Here is a 15,437-nt window from a genome sequence, read left to right as displayed (position 1 = left end):
CGGAAGTGCTGGCTGCCAATTTAAACAGATAAGCATTAATAATCACTCTTTCTTAAAAGCCCCGCTTGCATGTCCCACTTTCCGGAGGACGCCACCTGCACAGCTGCTCCTAATCAAGAACCATTTAATGCGTTCCCAGATCATTGTCTGCACTAATTGTCTTAAACAAACCGAAGTTCATTTCACCTTATTCCCCAAGGGCCTGGAGGGCTTCTAATTACCTGTAGGGGGTTCTCCACACAGCCCAGCTTCATTAAAGACCACAATATGTTCCTCTAATAGGTTTCCCACTAAAATCCAACGGGTTCCCATCAAAATGAGTTATGTCCCAGAAAAAAAATCCGCTAAAATATATTTCAATTACATATTGCAAAGAGTGTTTCTGCCAACAGGTTGCACTTGAGACCGATGCTAGCACAAAGCAGAGGGGAGAGGCGGGGGAGAGAGGGGAGGGGAGGGGCAAGAAGATTCCGTTGTGGGGTAAAGAACTTTGGAATCAGACAGTGGCTCTGCCACTCCTGACAGTGTGATAATAATCTCTAGCTTACAATTTATTTTTGTTAGAATTAGAGATAAATATATGTACATAAAGTACTTTACACACAAAAGGTACTCAATAGATGTCACTGTGATTATATAATATTATAAAAATGTTTTGTATTAGTCAACAGTGCTGTGTAACAAACATCACCCCCAATCTCAAAGGCTTACAGCAACAACTCTTTTTTAAAAATATATATTTTTTATTGATTTCAGAGAGGAAGGGAGAGGAAGAGAGAGATAGAAACATCAGTGATGAGAGAGAATCATTGATGGGCTGCCTCCTGCACGCCCCCTACTGGGGATCAAGCCCACAACCCAGGGATGTGCTCTGATGGGAATCAAGCCATGGACCTTACAGTCCACAGGCCGACACTCTATCCACTGAGCCAAACCAGCTAGGGCACAGCAACAACTTTTTATTCTCACAAGAACTGCATGTTAGCACTGCCCCATGTGGCTTCTTGTTCTGGGACCCAGGTCAAAGGAACAGCCCTCTCTGGGACATGTCATTGTCATGGCAGAGGGCAGAAGTCCAAGAGAGCAAGCGGAATTGTGCAAGTGCACAAAAAGCTTGTGCTAGACATCCATCGGCAGGTCACTCCCTTTCCGATGGTCAGAGTAACTGACGGCCAAACCTGGTGGTGGTGCTGAGAACCACCCTCCACCTACCAGGAGGCAGGGCAAGGACGGGCACGAACAATCCTCTTACAGTGAAGGGAATGAATAACCGTCAGCAATAAAATAACGCGCCACAGTCCTACCATTGGGTATTATAGCACTGTTTTCCAAGCTTGCCTGATAATAAAAATCTCCTGGGGATGGAGGCAGGGCAAGGACGGGCACGAACAATCCTCTTACAGCGAAGGGAATGAATAACCGTCAGCAATAAAATAATGCGCCACAGTCCTACCACTGTTTCCCAAGCTTGCCTGATAATAAAAATCTCCTGGGGATGAAAATATAGAGACCTGAGTCCCAATTCAGAGCCACTGAATCAGATTCTCCGGGGAAGGGGAATCTGTATCTTTTAAAAAGTGTCTCGAGTCATCTTTATCATCAGGAACATCTGAGAAACACTTTAATAAAATAATGGATAAGAGCGTGGGCTTCGATGCACACAGATCTGAGATTGCAAGCTGCCTCCACCACGTATCAGCTGTGCAATCATGGGAAACGTACTTAACCTCTCTGAATCTCAGTTTTTTCATTTGTGCAACAAGATAAGGCATGCAAATCACGTGGCACAGTGTCTGGTACCAGGCGGGCCTTCATAAACATGAGGTTTTCCTATTTTAAAAACAAGAACAACAGTAATAATGATGATGATGATGATAATGGTGAATGTGCAGTGCCCAGCTCCATGCGTTGTAATAAAAGGTAATTCTAAGAGCAATGGTATTAGGTTGTGATAATAACAGTAGTCATATACATAATGTAAGTATATAATCATAAAATGCATCTAAGGATTAAGCGGGAAGAGCTCTCCACAGCCACATGTAAGCCCTGGCTTCTGCTCTGAACTCCTTGGTAATAGTCCTTGACCCCAGCTACACATGAGACTCACGTGTGGAACTTTAAAAAGTCCCAGCTCCTTGGTCCCAGCCTTGAGGCTCTGATTCAATTAGTCCATGCTGTGCTGCACGCTGGTCAACCTCCCCAGGCGTTGCTCCTGTGCAGCCAAATTTTAAAACCCCCGCACCAGGGACTTGCTACTCAAAGTGTGGTCCATGGACCAGCAGCGTCAGCGTCCCCGGGGGGCTTGTTACAAACGTGGATGCTCAGGCCCCTCCCTGCACCTGAAGAACCAGAGCTCGCCGACCGATGAGAGCTGTAGGCGTGTCCGTGCACATTAAAGCTTGGGAGGTGCGATCCCCAGGACCTCGCCCCGCACCCCCCCCGGCCCAGTGGTCGCACCTCTCAGCCTCAGCTGTGCTCCATGCTACTGAACAATTCAGTCTTGAAAAACACTCTTCCCGCACCTTCCCTCCTACCACAGACCTCCGGTTTTCTACACCTCTGGCTCCTTCTCATCTTTTCCTGGATTCCTCTCCTCCATTCACCTCTGCACGCTTGCGTGCCCAGGGCTCCGTGTTGGGCATTCTGCCCCGGGTGTCCTCACCTGACTCCGGGGTTTCAGAGACCATCTAGGTAACTGTCAGCCGTTTGGTTCTTCAGCTGCAAGTGGTGCTGGGAAAATACGTGGTGGAGAAGTTCCCAGGGACCTGTGGCCTGGGCAGCCGGTTTAATGCTGCGCTCTTGCTGTCTTGAAATTCGTAATAATCCCTGAACAGAAGGCTCTGCATTTGAATTTTGCAGTGAACTTTCAACTTATGTAACTGGTGCTGCCCTCTGCTCCTACCAAGACTCCCAAGGTGGGGAGCGCCCAAAGATGTGAAAAGCTTGAAGTCAAAAAATGGTCAGACACCCCACCATGTGCTTCCCTCACCCCAACTTACTCCTCCCAAGTTTCCCCCCTTGGGGACGTGCCACCATCACCCCCTTTTCCAGACTAATTTCCGAAATATGTTTTGACTTGGTCCCCCTTTTCTTCAGCTTGAGCCCTGCTTGGCTTTTGCTGGGATGTTTGTAATTTGTCTCCCTGCCCCTCTTTTACCCCCAGAGGAGTCAGAATATTCTTGGGGAAAGGGCTGTGTGATCACAGCTTCCCTCAGCTTGAAAGTCTGGGATGGCCTCTGACTGCTCCCTGGTCCCATTGACTCTAGACCTTCAGTCCTTGCACCACTGGGGTCTTCGCACAGGCTGTTCCCTTGCCTGGAACCCGCTCCCTTCCCCCTCCTCCTCCAAGCTAATGTCCAAGCTTCCGGCAGCCCCCAGCTCACAGAGCCTTCCCCTGGGCAGCCTTCCCTGATGCCTCCTCCCCATCTGGGGTCAGACGTTCCTTCTCTGAGCTCCCGGTCCCTGTGCACCCAGCACTTCTCACAGTGCGTTTTCACTACCTGTTTTCATGCCGACATCCTCTTTCTGACTCCGATTTCCTTGAGGGAAGGGAAGGGCAGCGTCTTTCTTGTTCTCTGCTGTAACCTGGTGCCTGGCACAGAGTCCGAGCTCATTAACTGCTCATTGAACGAATGAATGAATGAACCAATGAATGAAGCCTCCCCTTTGCTGCTAATACAGCCCTGGTAATGGGCTATGACCTTGTTTCCCAGGCCTGAACCTCATGCATGTCTTCCCGTGGGGCATAAGCATGGTCTACAGGCAGCCCAGAGACTTGCTGTCTTTTCTGGCCCCTTAAACACAGCCGCCCACCATGCCAGTCCCTCTGCGGTCCTGCGGATGGATGCTGCCTGGTCCCGCAGGTCCCTCCAGGGCCCCCGCCCGTGCACCATTTACATGCATCCCGTTTCCCCGGTTGGCTGAGCTGGAGCCGCCCTCTTCCCAGCTCTGTGTTCAGTGACATCGTGTTGGTGGCTTGAAATCAGCCATGGCAGGAACATTTACACCATGGAAATGGGGAAATGCTACCAATCAGGGCTCTGCTGTTGCTGCTGTGACGAGAGCCGGTTTACAGCCGGATTCCACGCTGGCTGCCTTGGGCTTTGACAGCCAGACTCTGGCCCCAGCTCGCCGAGGCCCCTCCCTTTCAGCTGTCCTCCCTCCCCACTCTCTCCACCTCTGCCTCCCCCTGTCCCTCCTCTGCCTTCTCTCTCCACCTCACCACCCCCCACCCCTCCTGCTCTCTCGCATAAGCTCATGTCAGCCTACAATCCAGTCTTTTCTCTGCCGTTTCATGAACATGTGGCCAAGTACGGCCAGTCTGACCCAGCTGTATGTCTCATTTCAAATAACCTGCCACAAAGGCAGCCCGGCACCTCTGACTCTCAATGCCAAAGTTGCAAGAGAGAGGAGCTGATTGGCCCAGATCAAGTCAGTGTCCACCCCTGGTCCAGCCAGCTGCTCAGGGGAGCAGAGCGGTGGGTTCTAATAGGACCCAGGAGGCTGTCCCGGGGAAAGACAGGTCTCAGAAAAGGGAGGTGGGGGCTGGAGGAGCACAGAGGATGCCACCCTACCTGCCTGCCCAGGCGGACCCTCTCAGAGGCTGGTTAGGACCTGAATCAAGCCTGCAACCCCCTGTGCCTTTGGCCGTTGTCGTCTGACTATTGGCTGATCCCCATTCTCTTCATTCTAGCCCAGGCTACTTCCCTTCCCAGAGCCTTAGCTTCCTCATCTGTGACATGAGGACAGCAACCCCTCCAAGCAGGATGGTTGCAAGATCCCACATGAGATCATGTGGGCAGAGTGCTCGAGGCCCTGCTGGTCACAGTGACTATGACACATTTGAGTTCCCTGAGCTCACATCCCAGAAGTTCCCCTGGTCCTCACCCGCCTGCCCCTGTCCTCCCTTCTCTCCTGCTACCACCATCCTCCCCCACTGCCAGTGTGGCCCCCGATGCCCTGTGGTCACACCCAGTGAGACATACCACCCCCTGACCCCACCAGGAATGTCACTCATTTGGGACACACATCAGGGTGCCTGCACTTAGCTGTTGAAACCACAAACTCTGACCGTCCATCTCTGAGCCTCATGGTCAGCCTGGGTGAGCTCCTGTAGACCAGCCATCTCCTCCCTCCCCAACACACACACACACACACACACACACACACACACACACACGAGATACCAGACAGCAAAGGGAGGGAAGCAGAGAAACATCAGTGTCTATAGGACATCAAATGCCCCAGGTGCCTTTCAGGGTCCCCTGGGACACCCCCACATCCTGTGGACAGAAGCAGCTTTGCTGTTATGTTTCTTGTTATTTTCTCATCCACTGAGCAAACACTCCCTGCTGCCTACTCTCTTCTGGCCACGGGCTGGACGCCGGGGATTTGGAGATGCAGCAGACGTGGGTGCTGACCTTGGGAACCTCAGCCCATGACGTAAGACTTCCCAAGTCCTCAGCAACCTATGGGTGCAAAAGGTCACATGAATGCCACCCAGTCCCCCAGCCCCAGGCCCACCTCCTAGCTCCAGAACGCCAGTCCCCCTCACACTCCCCACCTGCCACCCCCGTGGCATAGCTCTGATTGTCCCCAAGTGGACTCTTCCAGGGGCCCATGAATCTGATGGGGCTGCATTGGCTTCTGCTGGCCTCTGCCCTTCTCATTGGGCCGTGGACCTCTCCAGGCTGCCAGGCACCTTGGCTTGTCTCTGAGGCACTCGGGCTGTCGCAGCCTCCAATCCTCCCAGGCCCGGCCTTGGCCTTGGCCTAACCTCCGACCCTTACTGAGGACTCCAGCACCCAAGGCCGAGGCAGCTCCTGGGTCTGTGACAACGTGCTTTATGCTCAGTCAGGAGGGCCCCACAGCAGAGGTGCTTAAGCCCCAACATGATGCAGAGGTTGACGAAGCTGCTCTGTTAGTTCCAAACCACACGACGACTCTCTCCCTGGAGTGCAGGGCACACCTCACTGGGATGGTGGAACTGGGGGGCAGGGGGCTTCAGGTTCCAGCCGCTGCCTCAGACCTGGTCCACTCCTTTGTCCTTGGCCCTGTGGCTTGCTCCAGAATCCATGTTTTCTAATGGTCAGTTCTCTCTTGGATGACTGGCAGTCCCTCCCTGTACCCCAGCTTCCACTGGCCATCCTCAACTGCAAGGAAAAGGAACCCCAACTCTACCAGGGGAATTTCCTGTCTCACAGATGAGGAAACGGAAGGTGGGCGGGGCTGTTCCCAGGTCCCCGGCTCTGTGATAGGCTGGAATAGTGTTGGTCACCGTGGGGTGAGGGTATGCTGGGCTTGGCCATGTGGCTCTCTTCGGCCATTGGAATATGAGCAGGCATGGCACGAATCAAGGCCTTAAACGTGTTTGTGTGCGTGGGTTTGTCCTCGAGCTCCTGTGGCCTGCCAGTAGAGGAATTCTCCTCCGGTCACTGTGTCCCCTAAATATATTTTATTGATTTTTTACAGAGAGGAAGGGAGAGAGATAGAGAGTTAGAAACATCGATGAGAGAGAAACATCGATCAGCTGCCTCCTGCACATCTCCTACGAGGGATGTGCCCGCAACCCAGGTACATGCCCTTGACCGGAATCGAACCTGGGACCTTTCAGTCCACAGGCCGACGCTCTATCCACTGAGCCAAACCGGTTTCGGCATCTTCCTGTTTTTAATCAAAGAGGACAGCTTTCCCCAGAAGCCTCCTCCCCTATAGACGTTTGCCCCTGTCTGATGGACAGTGTCCCATAGACCTGTCACCTGGGCCCTAATCAATCACTGGCAAGAGGGAAAGAATCGCCGTGATTAGTACACATGAGGGAACATTTCCTTCCTCCTTGTGGGGGAGAAGGGGCCCCATAAAATACAGGGTGCCCAGTGGCCAACTGAAATGAGGGCTCCATGAGCAGGAAAGGAAGTGGGCCACAGCGACGGAGTGGGAACCCACAGGGGCGGCCGCAGACCACTGCTGCCCCAGGAAACCGGCCGTCCAACGCAGTCTTTCTGAATGCAGATGTCAGACGCATAAATGGGATCCTGTTTCCCTGTGATTCCAGTAGGTCCTCTCTGAGCCTGCAGCCTTAGGCAGTGGTGGACAGCCAGGTTTTTAGTAGCAGAACCATTTTTTAGAACAAAATGTGAGGCAGATATAAAACAGAGAAAAAAAACTCTGGTTCATGGGTGGGGGAGAAAAAGATTGATGGGGAGCTCCAAGCTCCATTTGCTTGGCCTCTCTTTTTATTCCCTTCCACCCAGGACCCCTAAAATATTTCCAAAGTCCCCAGGATTCTATCAAAGTCAACTAGGTTTCATCATATAGAGAAAACAGAGATCACATTTAAGGCAGATATAAAACAGAGAAAAAAAACTCTGGTTCATGGGTGGGGGAGAAAAAGATTGATGGGGAGCTCCAAGCTCCATTTGCTTGGCCTCTCTTTTTATTCCCTTCCACCCAGGACCCCTAAAATATTTCCAAAGTCCCCAGGATTCTATCAAAGTCAACTAGGTTTCATCATATAGAGAAAACAGAGCTCACATTTGAGTATCCACTACATTCTAAGCAATTTTGCATCCATTTGTGCCTTTAATCCAACAATATCCTTTACTAGAGGCCCGATGCACAACATTCGTGCACAGATGCTGCAGGGGGGCGGGGGTGCGCATCCCTCAGCCCGGCCTGCGCCCTCTCACAGTCCAGGACTCCTTGGGGGATGTCCGCCTGCTGGCTTAGGCAGGAGAGGCAGGAGAGGCTCCCGCCACCACTGCTGCACTCACCAGCCATGAGCCTGGCTTCTGGCTGAGCAGCACTCCCTCTGTGGGAGTGTACTGACCACCAGGAGGCAGCTCATGTGTTGACCGTCTGCCGCCTGGTGGTCAGTGCTCATCACAGCAACTGGTCATTCTGCCATTCGGTCGATTTGCATATTTGCCTTTTATTAAATAGGATGCCTATTTTAAAGAGAAATGAAGTAATTGCCTAAGGTCATACAGTAAGTGGTGAGGCCAAGATTAGGAACCAGATGTCTGGTCTCAGACACAGAGCAGCACCCCATTCCCCACCCCTAACCCCAGCTGGGGGCTGGCCTGGGGAAACATCTAGATTGCTGGGGGGGGGGGGGGGGGGGGGGGTTGGAAAGAGCAATGTGGTAACTTTCAGAGAGGCATGGGTTTGAGCTCCAGCTGTGACTTTAACTTGCTGTGCAGCCTTGGGCAAGTCTTTTGACATCTCTTGGTCTCAGTTTCCTCATCTGCAACACGAGATGTTGAGTCCTCACCGCTCCGACATCCTGGGACCTAAATTTAGCCCACTCCAGACGGCCTGGATGGACATCTGCTGGGTGAGTCCTCCCCATCGATGAAATATGGAAGGGCCCGGGCCTCCGAGGGAGGAAGTGGAACTGAGCTCTCTGCACCCCCATCCCCCATCCCCACCCACGCACTGCTACCAACTGACCTGATTAAAACCCAGCCGGAGGGCCCGCCAGTGACTCAACCCCTATCTGATAGTCAAAGTCAATTCCTAGAAGTTGAAAGTCACTTCTTCTTCAGCCATCACCACCACCACGTCCCATCATGAGGCAACTTCTAATTCTGTCCTACCACAGAGCCAGGGCGAAGGCAGGGACGGCACAGGGGGTTTCGGGGGAAAGTCTGGGTTGGAAGTCTGAAAGCCAGGCAATGCCAGAGGATGGTGGGGGAATTGGATGTGTAAAGTGGGCAAGGGGTGGGGGGTGGGGAAAAGGCCTCAGCCCTGCCACCTACTAGCTGGGCGATCTTGGGCACCTCAGGTGACTTCTCTTTGCTTCGGATGTATGTACAATAAATGGGAAAACCCTCCTTCACAACCTCACTCCTCAGGTAACCACTGCTAATACTTCAGGGTGTCTCCTCCTGTAACCGGACAATCAATGGGTTGAGGCTGCCTGTCACTACTTGAGCCGATGAAGCAGAGACAGTGTTGAATCATATGTGAGCGTTTATTCCAGTACAGCCGGCAGCATGGGAGAGCAGCAGGTCATCCACGAAAATCTGCTCTGCAGCCCCCCATAAGCCAGCTGCTTATATTGGGTAGAAGGACAAAGATTACATGGGGAAGCAGGAATCACAGGCATGGGGAAGTAGGCAAGGTCCGCTGGGGGTTGGGGGGCTGGGGCGGGACTCCATTGTTTAGGCAACAAGGTTGTTAATCTTTCCATGATATTAGGCAGTTCTTGAACGGGCATGGACTGCATCCCAAGGTTGACTCCCAGGTCCATGATTGACACGCAGGGGCAAGGTTGACACCTGGGTACAACTCCCAGCCAGGTTAGAATGTGCTTTCTTTAATCAGAAAAAAAAAAAACAATCAGGGTTAACAGAGCATGATTAAAATTTCTTATTTTATTTCTTAGCTAGTCCCCAATATTCTATTTCTGCCCCTAACACTCCCAGGCTCTCCCCTTTAAAGATGCAAACCCAGAAGACAGCAATAAAGACAGAAATAGAGAAAGAGAAAGGAAAGATTGAACAGAGTTGATCATTGAAACAATGGGTCATGCTGTACGGGGAGGTGGTTTAGAACAGGGTTGAGAGTATAAGTGTGCTAGGAAAAACGGGTTTTGAAGCATTTTTTATCCCCCTCACAGACCTCCAAGAGAATGTAAGCTCAACAAGAGCAGAGACGGGGCCTGTCTCGCCATCCCCCCACCTTTGGAATAGTGTGTGACGCACAGAAGCGGCAGGAGGTGAAGGAGCTGTCAGCGGGGCTGCTGCCCTGTAACAAGCTGAGTCAGCAGCTCAGCAACAGCAGCAGGGGCTGCACCAGCACCGCACCCACTCGGGTGCCCACCTTCCAGGTGGACAACGAAAATGCTGCCTCACGTCCATCTCCCAAATCTCCCTCCAATGTCTGGGACCCACATTACACAAGAGCTATGCAGGGAAGGGGATTCTGGGAAATGTAGTTTCCACTTATTAGGTTGACAGAATGCAAAGCCACCCCCGTACAGGTGATTGAGATTCCTTCCGACTGTTAGCATAATCCAGGGAAAGTCAGGGAACATGAGCTGCTTCTGGCCCTCCTTTCTGCTGGGGGTGGAAAATAGCACATTCTACAGGCCGAGGCTCACACTAAGTGCCAGAGGCTACGGTGATCTGGCCCAGCAGCTGTGGAGGGGCTACCACTCGGCTGAGTTTGGGGTAATGCACCATCACCTGCCACCATCTGTCAGGTTCTCACAGGGCTCACTGCTGAACGAATGGGGACGTGATGGGAGCCACCACTCCGGATCCTGCACGTCTCTGAGGGTGGCTCTACTCTAGTCCGCTCAGCACGTGGCACGGCTGATTTACTGCCTTGGCTGCGGTGGGGGCTGTTTCCGGGACCTCCACTCCACCTTCCCTTTATGAGGTCTTTTACCCCACAGGTTAGGGAACCAAAGTGAGGGTTCATCCTTCACTAAGTGTGTCATCCCAACTGTGCACTCAGGGACTGGAGAAATGACCATGGGTGGGTCTGAAGACCCATCAAGCCCACTGTGAGATGGACCTAGGCCACACTCTATGGCAGTGATGGAGAACCTTTTGAGCTCGGCGTGTCAGCATTTTGAAAAACCCTAACTTAACTCTGGTGCCGTGTCACATATAGAAATTTTTTGATCTTTGCAACCATAGTAAAACAAAGATGTATATTTTTGATATTTATTTTATATATTTAAATGCCATTTAACAAAGAAAAATCAACCAAAAAAATGAGTTCGCGTGTCACCTCTGACACGCGTGTCATAGGTTCGCCATCACTGCTCTATGTATTGCCTCTGAACACCAGGATGGCAGGTTGGTGATTCTCTGACCTCCTATAATGCATCCACTCTAACACGCCCACCTTCGTAAACACCTCGCCAACACTTGCCTCCAGTTCTTGTTCAAGTGCCTCCACAGCGTAATTCTCCGATTCTCACGGAGACTGCCATCCACGAGCCCTGCCCCGTTCCCACTAACCATTGGTCCCCTGCCCACCCAGTGGTCCCTCCTGGCTTCATTTCTCATCTTAGTCAGCCCAATCAACACATCATCATACTCCACTGGTGACTGGTATGCACACCATCGCATGCACGCCAACATTGCTAGGGAAAAATCACACAACCAAGCTGCCAGATGTTACCCTAAGCTCCAGGTGTGACCACAGACCTCAAATGGGCACTCAGGCTGCCCCACAGAGCCCTCTAGGTTTTATTCTCTGGTGTGACCATTTCCTGTCTTCTCTCTACTCACTGTCCCACCTCCTTCCCTCCCCTCTCACTCTCAGCAGATGACCTTGCCCCAAACATCCTTGAAAGAGCATGTGCCAACAGACTCAAAGTCTTGTCCGAGTCTTGTCCCTGTCCCGTGGGCCTGCTATGCCTCCTTCATCTCCGCTGCCTCCCTCCTGACGCCAGAGGCCGCGGCCCCTCTCTCCTCAGAGGCCCATCTTGCCACTTGTGCTCTGCAGCCTGCTCCCTCTCACCTTCTCAACGACCTGAATCCTCCTGTTATCTCCTCTCTCCTCCCTCATCAGCAAAAATCCTGATTTCTGGGCCTCACCCTCCGGAAATTCTGTTTCTTTGTTACTAATGTTGTGGCCCCACCCCATAACAAAGAAACAGAATTTCCGGAGGGTGAGGCCCAGAAATCAGGATTTTAAAAAGATTCCCAGGTGATTCTAATGTGCAGCCAAGGTTGAGAACCGCTGCTCTCCACTGATATGTTCCCATCAGCACACAGGATCTTGCTTCTTTACAAAGCCCTTCCTCGGCCCCAGACCATTCCTCCCTCCTCCCATCTTCTTCCTCCTCCTCACTCCCCATCCTCCTCTCCCCAGCCCCACCCTTATGGCCTCTGATCTTTGGAGCCCTAGGGGTTGGGGTCCAGGGTTGGGGCAGGAGGCGAGGAGCTCTGTGCTCCCCACTCGCCAGCCTCAGCAGCAACATGCTCATCTTTCCCAGCTAGTCTGATCCAGCGTGAGCCACCCAGACCCCCTGTACGATCACCCCCAAATGGAATCTCAGCTTCTCTTCCTGTGGAACCCTGTTTGGGGTACATTCCTTGACGTTAGGTTTGGGCCTAAATTTCAGCCAATTAAGAGGGAAAAGGCAACCGGCCAGTCCCATCTCCAAAGGACCTGATCAGCTGCATCAGTTTATGCAGCTCAGACAAATCTGCTGATCCAGGCCAACCCGGGCGCTGTGGACAGGGACCGACAGGGGCCCCGGCGACAGGCTGTAGCTCGAGCCAGTCCAAACCTGTGTGCGGACCCCATCCAGTGTTCTCTGGTCAGTGAGCGTTTTAAGTGTATTGGGAGCCCTGGACATTTTTGCTTGGGGGGAAAAGGTTTCTGGAAACCATTGGGTGGAATGATTGCAAAGATGCCTTCCAGCCCCGCTCTCTGCGGTGTCAACAGCTAAGGAAAAGCCAGCGTCGACCTCTGTGCTGTTTTCATTATTAATTTTTAGAATTTCTGTTTCAACTTACATTTTAAAATTTTAGGGACTTTAATTTTCTGAGCAGTTTTAGGTTAAAAAGGGAGCGAAAAGTACACAGAATCCTTATATAATTCCTCATTTCCCCTATTATTAACATCCTCCACTACTCTGGTCCATCTGTTACAATGGAAGAGCCACTATCGATATGTTATTATCATCGATATGGTCTATAGTTTAATTAGGGTTCACTCTTTGTGTTGTGCCCTGTCTGGGTTTTGCCAGATGCGTTAGGGTAAACCCACACTATGGTGCCATGCGGAACAGTTTCCCTGCCCTAAACAGCCTCCGGTTCTCCCTCTTCGTCGCTCCCTCCCTCCCCCGACTCCATCCCCTGGAAGCCTGACCTTTTCACCGTCTCCATAGTTTTGCCTTTCCCAGAGGTCAGATAGTGGGAATCATACACTATGTAGCCTTTTCAGACTAGCTTCTGTCACTTAGCAATATGCATTTCAGGTTCCTCCAGGCCTTTTCGTGGCTTAATGGCTCATTTTTGGTATATAAATATATATACATATATATATATATAAATTTTCCATTTTAACCATTTTTTATTGTAAGTACATTCGCATTGTAGTGCAGCCATCACCACCTCCCTCTTCAGCACTTTCTTCATTTTCTGGAACTGACGCTCCATCGCCATTACACTGTGACTCCTCATTCCTATAGCTCATTTCTTTTTATCGCTGAATAATCGTCCACTGCCTGGAGGTTCCACAGTTTGTGTGGGGCGCGGGTACGGTGTTTTGGCCAGGTTTAAGCCTCGGACTAATGAAAGGACAGGGTCCTCTCATTGCCACGTGCAAGTCCCAGCTGGAGGGCAGGGCCCTCCCAGCACAATCATAGCCAGCGGCTGTGGTAGTAAGCCTGAACCTATGGTCCAAACACGTGGCCCCACGTACCTTGTGCTAGAGTTCAGGTGCATGTAGTTAAGTGAGGTTGAGACTCACGAGAATGCTATAAACAATGTGATCACGCCCCTACTTTGCCTCGTGGCATCTGCTATAAAATAAAGACACGGCTTGTGGGCGCCGTCGTTGTCTCCTCATCAGGGAGGCAGCGTCCCACCGAGACCCAGCTATTATTCTCTTGTCTGTCTTTCCTTAATCCTTTCACCCCGCCGCCCCCCCACTCAGGGTCACTGAACCAGGCTGAGCTGGCATGGCACATAAGGTGCCTTGGGGCCGAGTATGCCATGGCCGTGCCGGCTCCCCACAAGTTTGTTTATCCATTTACCTACTGAAGGACATCTTGGTTGCTTCCTAGTTTGGGCAGTTGTGAATAAAGCCACGATAAACATTTGTGTGAGGTTTTTTGTATGGACATAAGTTTTCAACTCATTTGGGTAAATGCCAAGGAACAGGATTGCTGGATCCCTGTCCAACTTTATTTCATCAACATTACCGAGCCCCCAAAGTGCAGCAAAGCCGGTCCCAACACCCTACAGGTCTTAATCAATTGCTATAATAACCCTGAAAATGGGTGCTCTTATCCCCAATTTACAGATGAGCAAACTGAGGCTCACAGAAATGAAAAAAACTTGCCCTAGGTCGCATACATAGGAAGTGGCAGAGCCCAGACACCAATCCAAGCTTTTGGGTTTAGAGAAACGTGCAAGACTCCAGGAGAAGGGACAAAGCAATTATGTTCCCTTTGCTTTTTCATTCAGTTCCTTTTATTCTTTTGACAAAACAAGCTCACTTGTTTCTGATCTAATTGTTCTTGGAGGAGTGTTCCTTCCTTCCCAGTTACTCTCTATTTAATTGGAGTAGCTCTTGGACACAGGATCCAATGGCTTCCTTTGGCTAATAAAGCCCCCCCACACACACTCTACATGTGTGTACACACACACACACACACACACACACACACCCTTGTGAATCCCCTTCCTCATACAGCCACAGCTCTGGACTCCCTAGGAAGCAACAATTCCTGTTTGTGGGAAGGCAAAAATCTTCAAGTGGATGGATCCCTTTCTCTTAAGGGACCTTTCTCCCCTGAATGCCCCATAAAGATGGAGTCCCCGGGGAGGCCAGGAGGGGTCGGGCATGTGGGGAGCCTGTGCCGGCAGCAACCTCTGTGGACGGCCTTCATCATGGTCTATGGAGGACGAGGGCAGTCGAGCCAAGGTCATGGGGTCACGTTGCTCTGGATCCAAAGGAAAACTCAACCAGAAACGGACCTGGACCCACCTATGCCCACAGCTCAGCTCCGGGGCCCAGTTGGCACCTCCCGAATGGCCTGCCTTCCTTCCCCACACCCTGCCCATTCCCTCCATCCCCAAGCCCCCTTAAGTACCAATAATGGAAGTGCTTACTAGGCCCCACAACAATTCACCCTTATCTTTTATTTATAGCTGACAAAGCTCCAAGCAGGAAAAATATAATCACACTTTAAATAATGGAAGTTGTAGATATTAGAGCTACACGGGCAGTTACCGGGGGTGCCGCGATGTCTCCCTGCAGGCCTGACGGGGCGCATGCCGGCTGCATTTTTAATTTTTAAAACATATTTCTTCCCAAATTATTCTGCGTTACAGAGGAGCCACCTTTATGGGGGTGATAAATTACTGTAATAAAGTGCCTCTTCCTCAAATATATGGGGCACCGCCACGCTGAGCGCAGCCCGGCACAGGCGGCCCCGGGAGAGTGGCGGGAAGGCCCACTGCCGCGCTCCTCACTTTAATTATTTGGCCAATGTGTCCTACATTTTTAATACACTCACAAGTTTTCTTTAAGCAGAGAATTCGACCAGCCACTAATTTGTGTTTGTGTGTGCCAGTGTGTGTGAGGGCATATGAATGTACGTTCCTGTGTGTGTACCCAGGGTGACAAGCCAGGCATGGGTGCAAATAAACATGTAACGTGCTGTGAATATACATGCATGGGACACCTGTTCACAGGTGCAAACGTGCGTATGTGGGCAGCCTGTGGGTGCTCAGATG

Source organism: Myotis brandtii, unplaced genomic scaffold (genome assembly GCF_000412655.1).
Source record: "Myotis brandtii unplaced genomic scaffold, ASM41265v1 scaffold68, whole genome shotgun sequence".
NCBI lineage: Eukaryota > Metazoa > Chordata > Mammalia > Chiroptera > Vespertilionidae > Myotis > Myotis brandtii.
The sequence above is the reverse complement of the archived record's forward strand: the minus strand, read 5'-3'. Positions refer to the sequence as shown.